Source organism: Elephas maximus, chromosome 17 (genome assembly GCF_024166365.1).
Source record: "Elephas maximus indicus isolate mEleMax1 chromosome 17, mEleMax1 primary haplotype, whole genome shotgun sequence".
NCBI classification, from domain to species: Eukaryota; Metazoa; Chordata; class Mammalia; order Proboscidea; family Elephantidae; genus Elephas; species Elephas maximus.
In genome coordinates this window covers 44416783-44437282 of record NC_064835.1, presented here as the reverse complement: position 1 = coordinate 44437282, position 20500 = coordinate 44416783, and the positions used below count along the sequence as shown (strand labels likewise).

Here is a 20500-nt window from a genome sequence, read left to right as displayed (position 1 = left end):
ACAGGACACTGAGGCAGTTGATACAAGTCAGGAATGTTTTGAACTATTCTGGATACATAAGGTTATACAAAAAACAAATAGATTGACTCACAGAAAGTAAACTAGGTAAGAAAATCAAAAAGGATAATAATGATTTCCTGTGTTAGCTGTGTAACAGAATCATCTAAGAACATATTTTGAAAATGAATATTGAGCCCCAGCATGGGCAAATTGGTGAGACTTCCCAGAACTGGGGTTTGGGAATCTATATTTTAGCAAAGTGCCCAGATCGTTCTTTTGTAGTGTGTGTCACCAATCCTTGAAATTGCATATACAGACCACTGCTGCATCCTACACAAGCATCCCAATGACATCAGGGGGAAAAAAAAACCTACTTCGTATGGTATTTATGAGGATTAAATGAGATACACAAGGTATGTCACAAATGTTAATCATTATCATTTTTATCCTAATATAAAAGTAATGAAAACACAGCTAAGAATTTTAAATGTCTATTTGACTTGGAAATTTAGGGTGCATTGCTGACTTTACTGTAGGGTGTGTAAAAAGGGAAGACATTGCAGAGTATTCAAGAGAAGATCAGATAAAGAAGTGGAAGCAACATCTGAAAGGAAGGCCAATAGGGAGATGATGAATGTGCTTTGAAGGTGCATTTTTACTGTGATAATAGGAGAGAGAATTACGGACCCCAAAGCTCTCAGGTGCTAATTCTAGAATGAGTACATATTCCCATCCATAGCAAAGAATTTGCAGATGTGATTTGCGGGTAAGGATCTTGAGATATGGAGATTTTCCTGGATTATCAGGAGGGGCCCTAAATGTTATCACATGTATCCTACGATAAGAGGAAGATTTGACCACACACAGAGAAGAAGGCTACCTGAAGATGGAACAGAGAAAGGCGTAAATATGCTGGCCTTGAAGACCACAGAGATGCGGCCTCAAGACAATGAATGACGGCAGCCACCAGAAACTGGGTGAGGGAAGGAAGAGATTCTCTACTAGAGCCTTTGGAAGCGTTGTGGCCCAGCCAACATTTTGATTTTACCCCAGTGATACTGGGACTATTCTAATGGCATGAATCCTTAAAAGCAAAGATCCCTTCTCAACTACGGTCAGGGGGAGTTGTGAAAACTCAAGAAGAATCAGATAGATACGATTTTGCTGACTTTGAAGATGGACTAGGAGACGATGAGCCAAGAAATGCAGGAGACTACGAAAAACCAGAAAAAGCAAGGAATTAGGTTTTCCCATAGATTTGCCAAAAAGAATACAACCCTCCCAAAACCTTGATACACATTCACAACTTCTGTAAAATGATGATTTTAGTTTGTTTTAATCCACTAAATCTGTGGTAATTTGTTACAGCACCAAGAGAAAACTGATACAAAGGGTTAGAATGCATGTTCCTACAGGGACTTTCCACCACAGGGAGCCAAAATCAAACCAAAAACCAACTTGTAGCAGTGGAGTCAATTCCAAGCCATAGTGACCCTAGGACAGACTAGAACTGCCCCATAGAGTTTCCAAGGCTGTAATCTTTATGGGAGCTGACTGCCACATCTTTCTCCTGCTGAACAGCTAGTGGGTTCAAACCACCAACATTTTGGTTAGCAATTAACCAAAGAGACACCAAACACCTGAATTGTCCCCTGATCCCTGCAAACCTTCCTGCAGGTAAGTCAGGAGACACAGGCTCTCACCAGATGGAGGAAGTATGTGAAACCAGGGCCTGCTCCTGCAGAGACTCGCTGACACACAGCCTAGGGAGGAGGTTTGTGTTCACACTAAAGCACTGTGACAGGAAAGCCATAATGTTTTTGACAGTGATAATCTGCCACATCTTCAGACTGGAGGCTGTTGATGGTGACAATGAAATCTGTCCCATGCCCACTGCCACTAAACCAGATGGGGGTCCCAGGTGCCCGGATGGATGCTGAGTAGATGAGCAGCTTAGGAGCCTGTCCTGGTTTCGGCTGGTACCAGCCTAAGGAGCTCTTCACACTCTGACTGCACTTGTAGTTGATGGTGAGCATTTCTCCTGGAGCTGCAGCCAGGGAGACTGGGTCATCACAATGTCCCCATGGGCACCTGCAATCAGAGTGGACAATTACCATACACACCTACATTCGGCCAACACATTGAAATGCATATTGTTCATATTGTGTTTTTCTATGGCATTGCAAATGCAACAGAGTCTGTTTAGGTAATAAACATTATTTCACTCCACATCTAAAATCCTTTTTCCTGAAATGCAAAGATATTAATCTGGATGCATGGTAGTGCATTTCAATCTGTCACCTGAGACACAGAGCAGCAATGCCAGGAGGAGCTGGGTCTGTGCCATTGTCATTGTGCCTTTGACCTGCCTGATGCAGCTCATTCACACTGAGATGACAGAAACTTTTTGTAAATCTCAGAGCAGAGGGTTGGTTGGTGCAGTGGTTAGGAGCTATGGTTGCTAACCAAAAGACCGGCACTTTGAATTTACTAGCCGCGATTTGGAAATCCTCTGGGGAAATTCTCCTCTGTCCTATGGGGTTACTGTGAGTGAGACTTGACTCCACGGAAACAGGTTTTTTAGCAGCTGCCCAGGGTCCAGAGGGGGCTATGCAAAGCAGACAGGCGTTATGGAAGTAAATAGCGTGGGCAGTGAGTCATGGAGGTATATAATGTAAACAAAGACTTCAATGTATCATCACAAGAAGTAGCTGACTATGAAGGATGCAGAAATTAGTTTAGAAAGTTTAATTGTAAATCAAATCTTCAGAAGCAAGTTGAAATAAAAAATGTATTTCAAAATTAGTAGCATTGAGGGACAGAGTAGCAGGGGTGGGGGTTTGGGGACCATAGTTTAAGGGACATCTAGATCAACTGGCATAAAAAAGTGTAGTAAGGAAATGTTCTGCATCCCACTTTGCTGAGTGGCATCTGGGGTCTTAAAAGCTAGCAGGCAGCCATCTAAGATGCATCAATTGGTCTCAAGCCACCTGGAGTAAAGGAGAATGAAGCACACCAAGACACAAGGAAAACAGGAGCTCAAGAGACAGAAAGGGCCTCATAAACCAGAGATTCCATCAGACTGGGCCGGAATAGCTAGGTGGTGCCGGGCCACCACCAACGACTGCCCTGACGGGCAACATAACAGAGAATCCCTAACGCAGCAGGAGAAAAGTGGGGTGCAGAACTCAAATTCTAATAAAAAGAGCAGACTTGATGGTCAGAGACTGAAAGGACCCCAGAGGACATGGGCCCCAGACTCTCTATGAGCCCAAAACTAAAACTATTCCCGGAATCAACTCTTCAGACAAAGATTAGACTGGACTATAAGACATAAAATGATACTGGTGAGGAGTGTGCTTCTCAGCTCAAGTAGACACATGAGACTGTGTGGGCAGCTCTCGTCTGGAGGTGAGACGAGAAGGCAGAGGGTTACAGAAGCTGGTTGAATGGACACTGAAAATACAGAGTGGAGAGGACGAATGTGCTGTCACATTGTAGGGAGAGCAACTAGGGTCACATATCAATGCGTGTATAAATTTTTGTATAAGAAACTGACTTGAATTAAAAAACTTTCACTTAAAGCACAGTACAAAAAAAAAAGAAACAAAATTAATATCATTCTCTGACACAAGCACCAAGAACATAATCTAAACATTTTATTAATTAGAAATATGCATATTTTTCCTTATATGTATATAAAGGTGAAACAGTTATGTTTTCAACTAGTAGCAGGAAGTTTGGTGGTTTGATGCTACACAGATGCCCCTCAGAAGACAGATCTAAAGAACCTCTCCCAAAAGCTCGTAGCCTTGAAAGCCCAATGAAGCAGTCCTGCTTTGCACACAGTGGGTCACCATGAGTAGGAACCTTCTCAACAGCAACAAATACAACAACGTATAAAAGTATATACGCATATATGTATATGTACGTATACACACACACACACACCCCCATGTACAGATAGACAGATATAGGTATTCATCCATAAATATTTTTGAGAAATGCTGACATAAATCTTGAGGTGGTTTGGCTTTCCTGTAACTAAGAAATATGTTAGTACTAAAGCTGATTTTTCCTGAAGACGACTAAGGATTCTGTAAATAAGTGGGCTTGAGTTCCAGGACCTTTGAAAGGGCAGTGAAGCAGAAGTGAGGACCAAGAGTCCACCCAAGTGGGAAGTTCAGAGTGAGATCATCCTGCATTAACCTGAGGTCCCATGTGGGCTCCACTTCAGGTGGGAATGAACCAGATTTAGACTGAGTCCTCTGATTTTCTCATTTTCAGGGAACTGCAGAAAAAGGTGCTTAGGCTTATTACAGAACAGGAGAGGAAAAGGGAAAGGAAGAGAGGAAAAAAGAAACCTCCCCTAGGAAGTTCTGACTACAGGTCAATCCCTGTAGGGATGTGTACCCCACATACACATGGCCTGATTGGGTGTGACTCTTTGCAAACTTAAACTTATTTATTTATTTATTACTAATGTCAGTGCCCCCTAGAAGCTTGCAGACACAGAGATAAAACTTCTCTTGAGGAAGGCATAGTCATTCCAGGTTTTAGAAACCCCAGAAATAATTTTTGAAGGGACAATATCATCAGCAAGGTGTTAGAGATTTCTCGATATCTAAGAAAACAGGCTTCCTGAACATGAACACCTTTCATAAAGAGCATCACAGACAGCAGTGAAGTCCCCCTTAGAAGTCAGATTTTAAAATTGTCACAAACAGAATTTATTTAAAGAAGTGAAAAACAAGCAAGAATGTATGTATAGGGAAAAGAGAAATATAAAACGTGAATTTTGCCTTCATATTTGAGAGAGAGTTTTTCTGGATAAATGATCCTTGGCTGGCATTTTTTCTCCTTCAGTGCTCTCTATATGTCATCATAGTGCCTTCTTGCCTGCATGGTTTCTGCTGAGTAGTCTGAACTTATTCTTTTTGATTCTCCATTGTAGGAGACCTTTCTTTTATCAGTGGCTGCTTTTAAAATTTTCTCTTTATCTTTGGTTTTGGCAAGTTTGATGATAATATATCTTGGTGATTTTCTTTTTGGATCAATCTTAAATGGGGTTCGATGAGCATCTTGGATAGGTATCCTTTCGTCTTTCATGATGTCAGGGAACTTTTCTGCCAACAGATCTTCAGCTATTCTCTCTGTGTTTTCTGTTAACCCTCTCTGTTCTGGGACTCCAATCACACTCAAGTTATTCTTCTGAATAGAGTCCCACATGATTCTTAGGGTTTCTTCATTTTTTTAAATTCTTTTATCTGATTTTTTTTTCAGCTATATTGGTGTCAATTCCCTGGTCCTCCAGATCACCCACTCTGCATTCCAATTGCTCGAATCTGCTCCTCTGACTTCCTATTGCGTTGTCTAATTCTGTAATTTTATTGATAATCGTTTGGATTTCTGAATGCTATCTCTCTATGCATTCTTGCAACTTATTAATTTTTCCACTATATTCTTGAATAATCTTTTTGAGTTCTTCAACTGCTTTATCAGTGTGTTCCTTGGCTTTTTGTGTAGATTGCCTTATTTCATTTCTGAGGTCATCACTGATGTCTTGAAGCATTCTGTAAATTAGTTTTTTATATTCTGTATCTGGCAACTCCAGGATTGTATCTTCATTTGGGAAAGATTTTGATTCTTTAGTTTGGGGAGTTTTAGAAGCAATCATGGTCTGCTTCTTTATGTGGTTTGATATTGACTGCTGTCTCTGAGCCATCTATAAGGTATTGTAATGATTTATTTTATATTTGCTCACTGAGTCTTATCTTGTTTTGTTGTGCTTCAATATACGTTGATGGGCTACTAGATTGCACTATCTTGATTGTTGTAGCCCTTGAATCACTTACGTCCCTTTACCAGCTGGTTTGGGCCATTACCAGAAATATAAGCCTAAGAGTCCATTCACTATTCTTGAGTAGAATCTGATTTTGTGTCACCAAGTGTGTGGGGTAGGCTGTCATCTATTCACTTAGAGGAGTAGTGGTGATAGTTGTGTGCACCAGATTCTAGTAGCAGCAGGGGGGTCACATTCCGGGGGGGGGGCAGGATGCTGACAGGCTTCCCCCAAGTGCCAGTGAGGTAGGTGTGTCTCTATTCCTAAAGCACTTTGGTGAGTGGGCTCTGCAGCTGTACCTTAGGCACCCAATGCATGTACCTCTACAGATTGGTAGATGTCACTATCCTCAGACCCCTGTGGCAGGAGGGTAGGTGGTTTGGGTGGAGCTTCAGCCATCAGTTCCCCGTGGTGGGTCAGTGAGGGCTCTGTTGAATAGGCAGAGATATCAGACCTGGGAAACTTGTCTTTCCAGTAATCTGCTAAAACATTTACTGTCAGATCACTATGAGAATTGCCTTTGCATTATGATAGCCACCTTGTTCCCTGTTTTCTTTGTTCCCTATAGGGATGAAAGTCCAAGGCTGTGGATCTCATATGCTTGGCTGGAGCTGGTTCTGTATTTTTAGTCCAATTTCAGGAAGTCAGGGAAGGATTCCTGGTCCCTGGGTTTTTTGTAGCTGCTTCTCTCAGGCCAGGAGAATGGGTTAGGAAAAGATAAAACACACAAACAAACAGACAAACAAAAAAACTGCAGAGCACTTCACTCTCTGGCCCAGGAAATTCCAATGTTAATGAAGCCCCCTGGGAAGGGAAGGGGTGGGATCAGATAGATAGGAGAGAGTAGCACCCAGGAATATAGACAAAGTTACTTATCTTGCTTGGGATGACTGTTTTATCTGAGATTCCCGAGGGGTGCGTCAACTGTGTGCGCTGGATGGTTCGAGATTGGCCCTGAGGGTCGGGCCTGTGTCCTGTGCTTGTGCTGTCTCAGAAGCCATGCTTAGTTCCTCTACTCCCATTCCAAAGCCCAGCGCCAAGGTTCCCCGGGTGGGACGCCGCACTCCAGGCTCCAAAACCAGTCGCTGCCTCCCAGTGACTCCTCCTCCTGTCAGCCGCGTCGCTGTGCTGCCTGCATACACTGGCTTGCTTCCCCAAGGTCACTTCAGGGGGTTAGGTCTGTGCCCCATATTTGCACTGTCTCAGGATGCCGTGCTCAGCCCCCCTGCACCCAGTCCAAAGGCTGGTGCCAAGGTTTTCTTACTGGGACGCTGGCTCCAGGCTCCAAAAACAGTCGCTGCTTCCCTGTGGTTGTTCGTTCTCTCGTTAGCCCGTCAGTGTGCAGCCTGCTTGCGCTGGCTGAGTCTCTACAGAGGTTACCCCAGGGGGCTAGGGGTTAGCACTGTGTCCCGTGCCTGCCCCACCTCAGCAAGCTGCAATCAGCCCCGCCACTCGGCACCAGGGAACCGCGGGGTCTCAAGGCTATGGGGTGGGTCGCAGGTTCCAGAAGCGGTCGCTGGTCGAGCGCGCAGCTTTTCGCTCACCTGTCACTCAGGTCAACTCTTTAGATCTGTGTTTGATGGTCAGGGTTCATAGATTGTCATGTATGTGGTCGATTTACTTGTTTTTCCGAGTCTTTGTTGCAAGAGGAATCCGAGGTAGCTTCTACCTATTCAGCCGTTTTGGCCCCGCCTCCGTTAATAGATTTTTTTTGTGCCAATTGACTTAGATGTCCCCTGAAACCATGGTCCCCAAAAACCTGCCCCTGCTACACTGGACTTCAAAGCATTCAGTTTAATCAGGAAACTTCTTTGCTTTTGGATTAGTCCAGCTGTGCTGACCTCCCCTGTATTGTGTGTTCTTTCCATTCACCTAAAATAGTTCTTATCTACTATCTAATTTTTTTTTTTTTTTACTATCTAATTAGTGAATACCCCTCTCCCACACTCTCTTCCTCCCCTCCCCGTAACCACAAAAGAATCTTTTCCTCTCAGTTTGAACTATTTCTCAAGTTCTTATAATAGTGGTCTTATACAATATTTGTCCTTTTGCAACTGACTAATTTCACTCAGCATAATGCCTTCCAAGTTCCTCCAGGTTATGAAATGTTTCACAGCTTCATCACTGTTCTTTATCGATGCATAGTATTCCATTGTGTGAATATACCATGATTTATCCATTCTTCTGTTGATGTGCACCTTGATTGTTTCTGTCTTTTTGCTACTGTAAACACTGCTGCAATAAGCATGGGTGTGCATACATCCGTTTGTATAAAGGCTCTTAGTTCTCTAGGATATATTCCGAGGAGTAGGGTTGCTGGATCGTATGATAGTTCTATTTCTAGTTTTTTAAGGAAGCGCCAAATGGATTTCCAAAGTGGTTGTACCATTTTACATTCTCACCAGCATTGTATAAGTGTTCCAATCTCTCCATACCCTCTTCAACATTTATTATTTTGTGTTTTTTGGGTTAATGCCAGCCTTGTTGGAGTGAGATGATATTGTAGTTTTGACTTGCATTTCTCTAATGGCTAATGATCGTGAGCATTGCCTCATGTATCTGTTAGCTACCTGAATGTCTTCTTTAGTGAAATGTCTCCTTATATCCTTTGCCCATTTTTCAAGTAGGTTATTTGCCTTTTTGTAGTTGAGTTTTTGCACTATCGTGTAGATTTTAGAGATTAACTGCTGATTGGAAATGTCATAGCTAAAAACGTTTTCCCAGTCTGTAGGTAATCTTTTTACTCTTTTGGTGAAGTCTTTGGATGAGCATAGGTGTTTGATTTTTAGAAGCTCCCAGTTACCTAGTTTTTCTTCTGCATTCTTAATAATGTTTTGTATACTGTTTATGCCATGTATTAGGGCTCCTAACATTGTCCTTTTTTTTCCCCCTTCCATGAAATTTATTGTTTTAGATTTTATATTTAGGTCTTTGATCCATTTTGAGTTCGTTTTTGTGCATGGAGTGAGGTATGGGTCTTGTTTCATTTTTGTGCAGATGGATATCCAGTTATGCCAGCACCATTTGTTAAAAAGACTGTCTTTTCCCCATTTAATTCTTTTGGGGCCTTTGTCAAATATCAGCTGCTCATATGTGGATGGATTTATGTCTGGATTTTCAATTCTGTTCCAGGCTGTTCTGACTACTGTGGCAGTATAATAGATTCTAAAATCCAGTAGTGTAAGGCCTCCCACTTTGTTCTTCTTTTTCAGTAATGCTTTATTTATCCAGGATCTCTTTCCCTTCCATATGAAGTTGGTGATTTTTTTCTCCTTTTCATTAAAGAATGTCATTGGAATTTGGATCGGAATTGCCTTAAATGTATAGATTGCTTTTGGTAGAATAGATATTTTTATAATGTTAACGCTTCGTATCCATGTGCAAGGTATGACATAGGTCTCTTTTGGTTTCTTGCAGAAGTGTATCGTGGTTTTTTTGTGTAAGTCTTTTACATCTCTGGTAAGATTTGTTTCTAAGTATTTTATCTTCTTGGGGGCTACTGTAAATTGCATTGATTTGGCAATTTCCTCTTCGATGTTCTTTTTGTTGGTGTAGAGGAATCCAACTGATTTTTGTATGTTTATCTTGTATCCCAATACTCTGCTGAACTCTTCTATTAGTTTCAGTAGTTTTCTGGAGGATTGCTTACGTTTTTCCGTGTATAAGATCATGTCGTCTGCAAATAGAGATAATTTTACTTCTTCCTTGCCAATCTGGATGCGCTTTATTTCTTAATCTAGCCCAATTGCTCTGGCTAGGACCTCCAACACAATGTTGAATAAGAGCGGTGATAAAGGGCATCCTTGTCTGGTTTCCGATCTCAGTGGGAATGCTTTCAGGATCTCTCCATTTAGGGTGATCTTGGCTGTTAGCTTTGTATAAAAAAAGCTTTGTATAGATACCCTTTATTATGTTGAGGAATTTTCCTTTTATTCCTAAAATGCTGAGAGTTTTTATCATAAATGAGTGTTGAACTTTGTCAAATGCCTTTTCTGCATCGATTGATAAGAAAATATGATTCTTGTCTTTTGTTTTATTTATGTGATGGTATTACATTAATTGTTTTTCTAAACGTTGAACCTTCCCTGCATACCTGGTATGAAACCCACTTGGTCATGGTGAATTTTTTTTTTGATATGTTTTTGAATTCTATTGGCTAGAATTTTCTTGAGGATTTTTGCATCTAAGTTCATGAGAGATATAGATCTATAATTTCCTTTTTTCTTTATACCTTGCTTTGGTATCAGGAATATGGTGGCTTCATAGAATGAGTTTGGTAGTATTCCACCTTTTTCTATGCTCTGATATACCTTTAGTAATACTGGTGTTAACTCTTCTCTGAAAGTTTCGTAGAACTCTGCAGTGAAGCCATCCAGGCCAGGGCTTTTTTTTTGTAGGGAGTTTTTTCATTTCCTTTCAATCTCTTCTTTCGTTATGGGTCTATTTAGTTGTTCTACCTCTGTTTGTTAGTTTAGGTAGGAAGTGTGTTTCTAGGAATTCATCCATTTCTTCTAGGTTTTCAAATTTGTTAGAGTACAATTTTTCATAATAATCTGATATGATTCTTTTAATTTCAGTTGTGTCTGTTGTGATGTGGCCCATCTCATTTCTTATTCAGGTTATTTGCTTCCTCTCTTGTTTTTCTTTTTCCAGTTTGTCCAGGGGTTTATTAATTTTGTTGATTTTTTTCAAAGAACTGGCTTTTGGTCTTGTTAATTCTTTCAATTGTTTTTCTCTTTTCTATTACATTTAGTTCTGCTCTAATTTTTATTATTAGTTTTCTTCTGGTGCCTGACAGATTCTTTTGGTGCTCTCTTTCTATTTGTACAAATTGAAGGGAGAATTCTTTGATATTGGCCCTTTCTTCTTTTTGTAAGTGTGCACGTGTTGATATAAGTTTCTGAGTAGTGCTCTTGCTGTGTCCCAAAGGTTCTGATAGGAAGTGTTTTCATTCTCTTTGGATTCTATGAATTTCTTTGTTCCATCCTTAATGTCTTCTACAATCCAGTCTTTTGTGATGCCAAGTATTGTTCAGAGTCCAGGTGTTTGATTTCTGTTACTGATTTCCACTTTTATGTCCTTATAGTCAGAGAAGGTGCTGTGTAATATTTCAATGTTTCGAATTCTCTTAAGGCTTGCTTTATGCCCTAATATGTGGTTTATTCTAGAGAATGTTCCATGTGGACTCCAAAAGAAAGTATACTTGTTTGCTGTTGGGTGGAGTGTTCTGTATATGTCTATGAGGTCAAGTTGGTTGATTGTGGCATTTAGATCTTCCGTGTCTTTATTGAGCTTCTTTCTGGATGTCCTGTCCTTCACCGAAAGTGGTGTGTTGAAGTCTCCCACTATTATTGTGGAGCTGTCTATCTCACTTTTCAATGCTGAAAGAGTTTGTTTTATGTATCTTGCAGCCCTGTCATTGGGTGCATAAATATTTAACAGTTATATCTTCTTGGTATATTGTCCCTTTAATCATTATAGAGTGTCCTTCCTTATTCTTTATGATGGATTTAACTTTAAAGTCTACTTTGTCAAAAATTAATATTGCTATTCCTGCTCTTTTTGACTGTTGTTTGCTTGATATAGTTTTTTTCCATCCTTTGAGTTTTAGTTTGTTTGTGTCTCTAAGTCTAAGGTGTGTCTCTTGTAGGCAGCATATACACAGGTCTTGTTTTTTAATCCATTTTGCTACTCTCTGTCTCTTTATTGGTACATTAGTGCATTTACATTCAACATAATTACAGATAGGTATGAATTTAGTGCTCTCATTTTGGTGTCTTTCTTTATGTGTTGTTGATGGTTTCTTTTTCCCACTGAATTTTATGTGCTGAGTAGATTATCTTTATATATTGTCCTTTCCTCATATTCGTTGTTGTTGATTTGCTTTCTGCTGAGTCTCTATTTTTTTCTTGTATTTTATTTTGATGAGTAGGATAGTTTGTCTCCTTTGTGGTTACCTCATTATTTACCCCTATTTTTCTAAATTTACAGATAAATTTTAATTCTTTGTATTGCCATGTCTTCCTCTCCATATGGAAGATCTATGACTATATTTCTTACTCCCCCTTTATTGTTTTAATGTTTTCTTCGTTTACATAGTAACATCACTGTTACCCCGTTTTTAGCTTTTTTTTTTTTTTTAAATCTTGCTCTGCTTTGTTTGATTTCCCTGTCTGGGTTGACTTCTGGTTGCTCTGCCCAGTGTTCTAGTCTTGGGTAGATACCTCATATTATTGATTTTCTAACCAGAGAACTGCTCTTCATATTTTTCGTAGTTTTGGTTTGGGTTGTAAGAATTCCTTAAACTTCTGTTTATCTGGAAATATCCTAATTTCACCTTCATATTTGAGAGACAGTTTTGCTGGATATGTGATTCTTGGCTGAAATTTTTTTTCCTTCAATTTTTTAAATAAGTCTTCCCATTGCCCTCTTGCCTGCCTAGTTTCTGCCGAGTAGTCTGAGCTTATTCTTATTGACTCTGCAATGTAGGTGAGTTTTGTTTATCCCTAGCTGTTCTTACAATTCTCTATCTTTGGTTTTGGCAAGTTTGATTATAATATGTCTTCATGACCTTCTTTTAAGATCTGCCTTATGAGCAGTTCAATGAGCATATTTGATAGATATCTTCTCATCTTCCACGATGTCCAGGGAGTTTTCTGCCAACAAATCTTCAACAATTCTCTCTGTATTTTCTGTTATCCCTCCCTGTTCTGGTACTCTAGTCACTCGGAGATTATTTCTCTTGATAGAGTCCCACATGATTCTTAAGGTTTCTTCATTTTTTTTCAAATACTTTTATCTGATTTTTCTTCAAATATGTTAGTGCCAAGTGATTTATCTTTGAGTTCAGAAATTCTGGCTTCTACTTGCCCAGTTCTGCTCCTCTGACTTTCTACTGAGTTGTCTACTTCTGTAATTTTATTGTTAATCTTCTGAATTTCTGATTGCTGTCTGTGTATGGATTTTTCCATCTTCTTAAATTTTTCATTATGTTCCTGAATAATCTTTCTAATTTCTTCAATTGCTTTATCTTTGTGTTCCTTGGCTTGTTCTTTGTATTGCCCCATTTCCTTCCTGATGTCTTCAAGGGTTCTGTATATTAATCTTTTGTATTCTGGCTCTGGTAATTCCAGGAATGCACATTCATCTAGAAGATCCCTGGATTCATTGTTTTGAGAGATTGTTGAGTGATCATGGTCTGTTTCTTCATGTGACTTGTTATTGACTGTTGTCTCTGAGCCATTTATAAGTTACTGTATTAGTTTATGCTTGCTAACTGTGACATAGCTTCTTGCTTTGTTTTGTTTCGATATACACAAATGGGTTGCTTGAGTGAGCTAGCTTGATTATTTTCGCCTTTGGAGCTCTGATGTCCTGTCCCCAGATGGCTCGAGGTGTTATCAGGTATATCAGTCTAGGAGTCCATTCACTTTTCTTGTATGAATTCAACTCAGGTGTCCAGGTAGCTGATCATCAAATGTGTGGTACATGCTCTGTCCCACAGTCTTAGAGGGGCAGGCATGATTGGTGTATTTACTGGTATCTGATTACAGCAGGGGGTCATGCTCTGATCAAGGCAGGGGGCTAACAACTGACTCCTGACTATCTCTGAAGAAAGCACATCCCTCTTCCCTAGAGCGTGCAGGTGGGTGGGTTCTGCAGACTGACCATGGGCACCCAACATTTTTGGTTGTAAGGACTGAGAGGTACCAGTTATCCTTGGACCCCTGTCGCAGGTGGCTGGGTGACCTGAGTGGAGCTACCAGTCCTTAGGTCTCTGATGTGGGTAGGTGAGAACCTTGTTTAATAAACAAAGTAATGTCAAACATCAAACACGCACCTCTCCACCACACAGCGGAAATTGTTGAAGTCTTTCAACAAGAGCCTGTTCTCCCAAAATAGGCCCACACTGGTCTATGCAGAAGGGAAATGTGCTCAATGTCCATGGCCCATTTATGCCTGGACAGGAGCCACTTCTGTCCTGAGCTCACCCAGTTAGTGGAGCTGGCAATTTATCTTTTCCCCCAACTGAAAATCTTTTCCTTCCCCAAGATTAGGAGGATGGCTCTAGGTGCTCAACAGGGAATTCAGGGAATTCAGCTGCTGAAGCCAGCTTGGGGTTGTGGGGGCACCGTGAAATATACGCCCGTACTTAGCTTTGCTGAGAGTGCCATACTTCTCAGGTTTCAGAGGTGTGAGTAGGCTGAGTGGCTGGCTGCTTTTCCCTGAGGAAAGTGTGGCCAAACACTAGTATCACCCCCCCGCCGCCACTCCGGGAATGGTGCCTGAGGGCTCCCCGTGATTCACATCTGGTACCTCCTCTCCGCTTCTGAACTGTCTCTTCCTCCCCCTGCCCCTCAGTTCATTTTCTAAGCTTGCCTTGAAGCTCAGAGCTCCGAGCTTGTGACCAGTATACTCACTTCACTTGTTTTTTCAGGTCTTTGTGGTAAAGAGGGCTCTCAGGAAGCATTTGTCTATTCCGCCATCTTGGCTCCCGCCTAGTTAACTTTTGCTTACCCCAGTGATTTTGTGATTTGTGGTTTGTTTCCTCCCTTCCCTCTCCCATTCTCCATGGTTCTATGAAGTTTAAAATTAACCTGTGTTCCTCTTGAACAAGCAGAACAACAATCAATAAGATCTGGGATAAGACAACCAGACAAGGAAGGCCCATCTTGAGACTGAAACCACTATGGCCTTTAATCCTGCCTCACAGTTGTACTTCATTTACCTGATTCACCCACCCTTTCTCTTTTCTTTTCTCTTCAAGTTGTAACGCCTACTTCTCATCCTAACTTTCAGCAAATGACCCCATTTCCCGTTTCCAGGAAGAGCTTCTACTAGCTCCCCTCATGCACCTTCAGATCCACGGGTGTCTACATCCCCATGTTCTGCCTTCCTTCCTTCCTATTCCTGTAGATGAGCAGACAGCCTTCTTACCTGAGGCCAGTCCCTCTGCTCCTACACCGCTGTTCCCCCAAAGGACATTCTTGGCATTCCTCACCCCTCTTTTTTGAACTATCCATGTTCCCCTCACTTTAGCATTGTTTCTGTCATCATGAGACATCATTTTTAAACTCTCTTGACTTTACGTCTGCCTCCAAAACCTAGACCGTCTCTTTTCATACACCCTAAATCACGCAATCCCCGGCATCATTTCTATTACCAAGGACATATTTTCCAAACTCTGATTCTTCTTTTTTCCAGCTTTCTCATTCCAATCACCAGCAATTATCAGGGCTTCCAGGTTGCATTTCCAATCAGTTTCAGACTGCAGAACTTGGTGAAAATCTTCCAATTCTTCATCTTTAGCCTTAGTGGTTGGTGGGTAAATTTGGATAATTGTCGTGCTATGTGGTCTTATTTTTAGGCCTGCAGATGTTATTCTATCACTGACAGTGTTGTACTTCAGGACAGATCTCAAAATGTTCTTTTTGATGATGAATGCAGCACCATTCCTCTTCAAGTTATCATTCCCGGCATAGTCCATATCATTTTCTGATTCAAAATGACGAATACCAGCCCATTTCAGCTGACTAATGCCTAGAATATTGATCTTTATGCATTCTATTTCATTTCTGACAGTTTCTCATTTTCCCAGACTCATACTTTGTACGTTCCACATTTCGATTATTAATGGATGTTCAGCTGTTTCTTCTCATTTTGAGTCATGCCCCATCAGCACATGAATGTCCCAAAAGACTAACTCGATGCCCCTCATTGAGGTCAACTCTACTTTTAGGAGGCAGCTCTTCCCCAGTCATGTTTTGAGTGCCTTCCAACCTGAGGGGCCCATCTTCTGGCCGTATAAAAGACCTAGTTTTGCTGCTCTTCATTAGGCTTTCAATAGCTAATTCTTTCAGAAGCAGACCACTGGGTCTTTCTTTTTAGTCTGACTTAGTCTGGAAGCTCAGCTGAAACCTGTCCACTGGGGTGAACTTGCTGGTATTTGTATACTGGCAGCATAGCAACTAGGATCACAGCAACATGTGAGCTCCCATTTGTATGACAAACTGATAGACGGGTATTTTGAAACTAATATCTGGAATTTGTTTTTCAGATCTGTTGCACCCTGCTTTTATTTTTCTGTGCCTTGTATGCAATGTAAATTTTATCATTTATTTCTTTAAATTAAGTCACATAGCTCCCAAATCTAAAGTGTGAGGAGAACACTTTTTTTTTTCTCTGTTATTTCAGTTGCATCACATTCATGTTCATATCCTAGTTATTTCCTTGAAAGTCAAGTATCTCTGATGTCTTGGTGGTATCAGTCTTCCAAAAAGTATTGATGAGGATTCCTGAGGATTTATGATGGGTGTGCCCTCTTCTAGAGCAGCTTTCTATTGATTGGGCTTTCTTAAACTAGTTTCAAGGTTAGAGAGTTCCAGACACACCTAGGTCATATACACCCGGAGTGAAACTCCTTGGAAGGTTGACTTTCAGACACATCTTCCCAAGGAAATCTTGCTTATTTTTTTTCTGCCCATTTCCACAATGAACCTAGAGCCTTTTGGTAATTTCCTAGCAGCTGTGAGAAGGATAGGTTCAGTTTCTCTAGTTCACACTGACTTTGAGATTACAACCCCACTCCTTTGGTTCAAGCACAATGTAGGGACTCTAGGGACTTCCACATAGGTAATTTCTGGGCCTGTCTTCCATTTTCCTGGGTTTTACATACCCTCTTTTAGAATTAAAACTTTCGTGTATGGAATGATTTTAAACTGTCCTTCAGGATAAAAGTAGCTTTAGAGCTCAGATATTTTCTGGCCATAAGTTTTTATCAAAAAGTGAACCAAAATTTCTCCATCACAATCACTTCTATACTCTTCCTTCTTTCATTTATATATTTCCAGCATTTTGTATTATTTCACCAGGACTGTAGAAATCACGAAAGCAGCCCATCACTTAGGAGCCCTGAAGGTGTTTCAATTTTTTTGCCTGATTTTAAGTAGAAGGTCTTCTTAAGAGAAGCTGCTGTTCCTAGTTTTAGAGCTTCTAAGTTGATATTAGAGCTTCTAAGTTGACTACTCTGTCTTTTCTAGTCTTTGGCTCTTGATTTACATTAGTTGGTTTCACAACCCGCTGCCCATGCAGTTTGCTTTCACATTCAATGCTGGCTTTCCATAGACCCTCCAGGCCCAGTCTGGCTGCTCAGGTTCTATAATTGGGGACTTTGCAGCAGGCTTAGATCTTCATCAGGCAGATGGAGGAAGCAAGCTGGTGTTACAAGCTCCTTTCGTCATGTCCCTGTTGCTCTGGGTCTCTGGTGAGAAATGAAAAGTACCTCAATCCCTTTAGAGAAGTACCTTTATAGAGCTGAAAAATCATTTTAGGGCATAGTAGCAAATGATGCATCAATTATGTTTGAAGCGTATTCCACTAAAGTGCACATTTAAAAGGGTATATTTTAATGTGTGTATGAAAAGCTGTGTATATATGTGTGCATGTAATTGTCTTCTCTGATTGCAAGTGCCAGTGTGGACATCGTGATAACACAGTCTCCTGTCTCTTTGACTGTGTCTCCAGGAGAAATGATCACCATCAGCACAAGCCCAGCCAGAGTGTTGGCAGCATCTTAGCCTGCTATCAGCAGAAACTAGCGCTGGCTCCTAGGCTGAATATCTCCTTTGCACATTAACCAGGCATCCAAGATTCCTGACTGCTTTAGTGGCAGTGGGCCTGGGACAGTCTTCACTCTCACAATCAGCAGCTTCCAGGGTGAGGATGTGGTAGACTATTGCTGTTTGCAACATTATGCCTACGCTCTCACAGTGTTTCAGCCTTGAACACAAGCTCTTCCCCAGGGCTAGAGGCCTGTGAGTCTTCACTGCACCAGCTGCTTCCTTCACACTCCTGAACATGTACAGTTCCTCTATCTGGCCCAGAAGCCTCATCTCCTAGAGATGCAGTTTTCTCTCCAGAGGGACCCTCCTATTCAGATAGGTCTACATTTTGAAGTGAGATATGAAATAGAGGCTACAAGCCACATAGGCGTGTGCACTTATTCCAGTTAGAGACCATTTTGGTTTGATTTTCCTTCTATACTCGATTCCACAGTAACTCTAGATCATCCTTGTGTGCCTTTCATTTTAGGTTCAAGAGGGCAGATCTTGCTCAATAGGTGCCAGAATCCCTGCTCTCTCCCAGGAGAAAAAGTCTCTATTAGCTGCAGGGCCAGAGTCTTGTCTACACTGACTAGAAACATTGCTTGGGTTGTCATCAGCATGAACCCGAGCAGGGACCTACAGGCCTCATTTACCATACTTCCTCTACACGTGTTGTTGTGATGCTGAGCAGGTTTCAGTAGCACTTGCAGACTAATACAGACTAGAAAAAAAGGCCTGGTGACCTACTTCTGAGAATTCAGCCAGTGAAAACTCTATGGATCACAACAATCAGATAATATTGTGCATTGAATTTTCATGAGTCAGGGACTCACAAGATGGCAAGTAAAAATGAGAAACAAACATGATTTCCTTCAGTCACCGAATTAAACTTGGGCTCCCAAGGGATTAATGTAAATAGGAATTGACAAATAATGAAAAAAGAAATGGGAAAACTATTACATGTTTCTAGAGCAATATGGTTAATGAGTTAGAGTCTGGCCTTTGAAAGAATGAGTGACACTGAAAGACATGGGCAGAGGAGAAAGGGGCAGTAAAATGGGAGCTTAGAGCAGGAAAATACCTTCACTGATGTTGACCAGGAAGGCTTGGCTGAAAAACAGGATCTATGGAAGGAAAATGTAAGAGAGGAATACTCCCTTCTGTGAGGGAGATTTTAAATATGAAGGGCCCAAATTTAATATTGGATTAGATCCAGAGTTATGAGGCATAATGGAAGAGAAAGGAAAATGTCCAGGAAAACAAGGAAATAAACCAGGAATATTCGAGAGTCAGGAAAGCACAGGAAAGAGAAAACTGATCTTTCAGCGTGTAAAGCACACTGGACACTACCCCAAATCAGTCATGTGATCTCTCCATGTGAAACATGCTGGTTATTGTGATATGAAAACTCCTGACAAAGTCTACAAGAGAATTTTTGAGTATTTTTTTTTCTTTAGTTTACCACAAAATGGGATCCAGAAGAAGCCACATCCCTTAATTTTCTCCTGGTACCTGCAAATACTCCAAGGAATTCGTCAGGAGATGCAGTCCTTGAGGCAGACAGAGGGAGCATGCATGTTCAGGGCTGAGCAGAAAGGAAGCAGCTGGTGCAGTGAAGACTCACTGGCCTGTAGCACTCGGGAGGAGGTTTTTCTTAGAGGCTGAAGCACCGTGGGTAAAAAAAAAAAAAAAAAAAAGGTGGAGTATTATAAGTCTGCAAACAATAATAAACTGCAGCGTCTTCAGCCTGGAAGTTGCTGATGGTGAGAGTGAAGTCTGTCCCAGACCCACTGCCACTGAACCGGTCAGGGACCCCAGAATCCCGATTAGATGCCAAGTAGATGAGCAGCTTAGGAGCCTGTCCTGGTTTCTGCTGGTACCAGTTTAAATAGTCTTTCTTGTCGGAGCTGTAAAAAATACTCTGGCTGGCCTTGCAGTTGATGGTGACCGTTCCTCCTGGAGATGCAGCCAGGGAGGCTGGAGACTGGGTCATTATAATGTCCCCACTGGCACCTGTATTCAAAGTGGACAATTACCATGCATACATATACACACACTTTTTCATAGGCACATGAAAATATCCCCCAACACAACATCTACTGATATTAGGTATCAGCACATAATTGGTTCCAGTTTGGAAATAACCATCATTTCCAGTTATTTGTTAAAATCATTTTTCAGCTCTGAAAAAAAAAAAATAGTCTAGAGGTATTGAACACTTTTCATCTCTCACCAGAGGCCCAGAGCAGCAGGGACAGGAGGACCAGAGTCTGTGGCACCATCTTGCTTCCCCTGCCTGCCTGTTGCAGATCAGCTCCCATTGCACAGGCCCTGTTTATAACATCTGAGCTGCCAGCGTGGGTGTGGGGGGGCCTATGCAAAGCAGTCAGTGAACTGAAAGCAGATTTCATGGACCATGGTTTTGAAAGTATCTAATGTACATCAACAAGCAAAAATATTACACAAAGTATAATTTTATCACTCGAACAGACACAGCAGTGTACTTAGAAGCTCTAGTATCAACTTAAAACCTCTCACAGCCCAGTGGATTCCAACTCAGGGCAACCCCATGTGTTACACAGTAGAGCTGCTCCATAGGGTTTTCTTGCCTGTATTCTTTATAGAAGCAGATTGACAGGCTTTTATTCAAGGGTACCTCTGGGTGTGTTCAAACTGCCAACCTTTAGGTTACTAGCCCGACACAACTGCTTGAAACACTCATGATCTAATAAATGGCTTTACTTTTAACTTATAAACAGTTATAAATGGGTTCAGGTTCCATAAATGATGCACTGGTTTCCTCAAATCAACAGTTTTGGAAAATAATAAAAAATGCTGGAAAAAATATCAAAGGAAAGGGAAGAATATGGGAAATTTTTGCCTCAAAGTTTGATAAAAATTTATAGCTAGAAAATGTCTGAGCTCTAAAGACACTTGTATCCTGAAGGAGAGCTAAAAGACACTGCAAGCATTTCAGATTGGATTCCAGGGCTATGCAAGGGCCAGAGAAATGGAAGACAGGCCCAGAATTCACCTGTGTGGAAAGTCCTCATTG

General features: G+C 41.1%; 1 pseudogene; it reads right to left on the bottom strand.

The window, feature by feature from the left end:
- Positions 1 to 19740, bottom strand: part of LOC126060231 (immunoglobulin kappa variable 4-1-like) — a 35166-nt pseudogene extending 15426 nt beyond the window's left edge.
- Between the last annotated feature and the right edge of the window lie 760 nt (positions 19741 to 20500).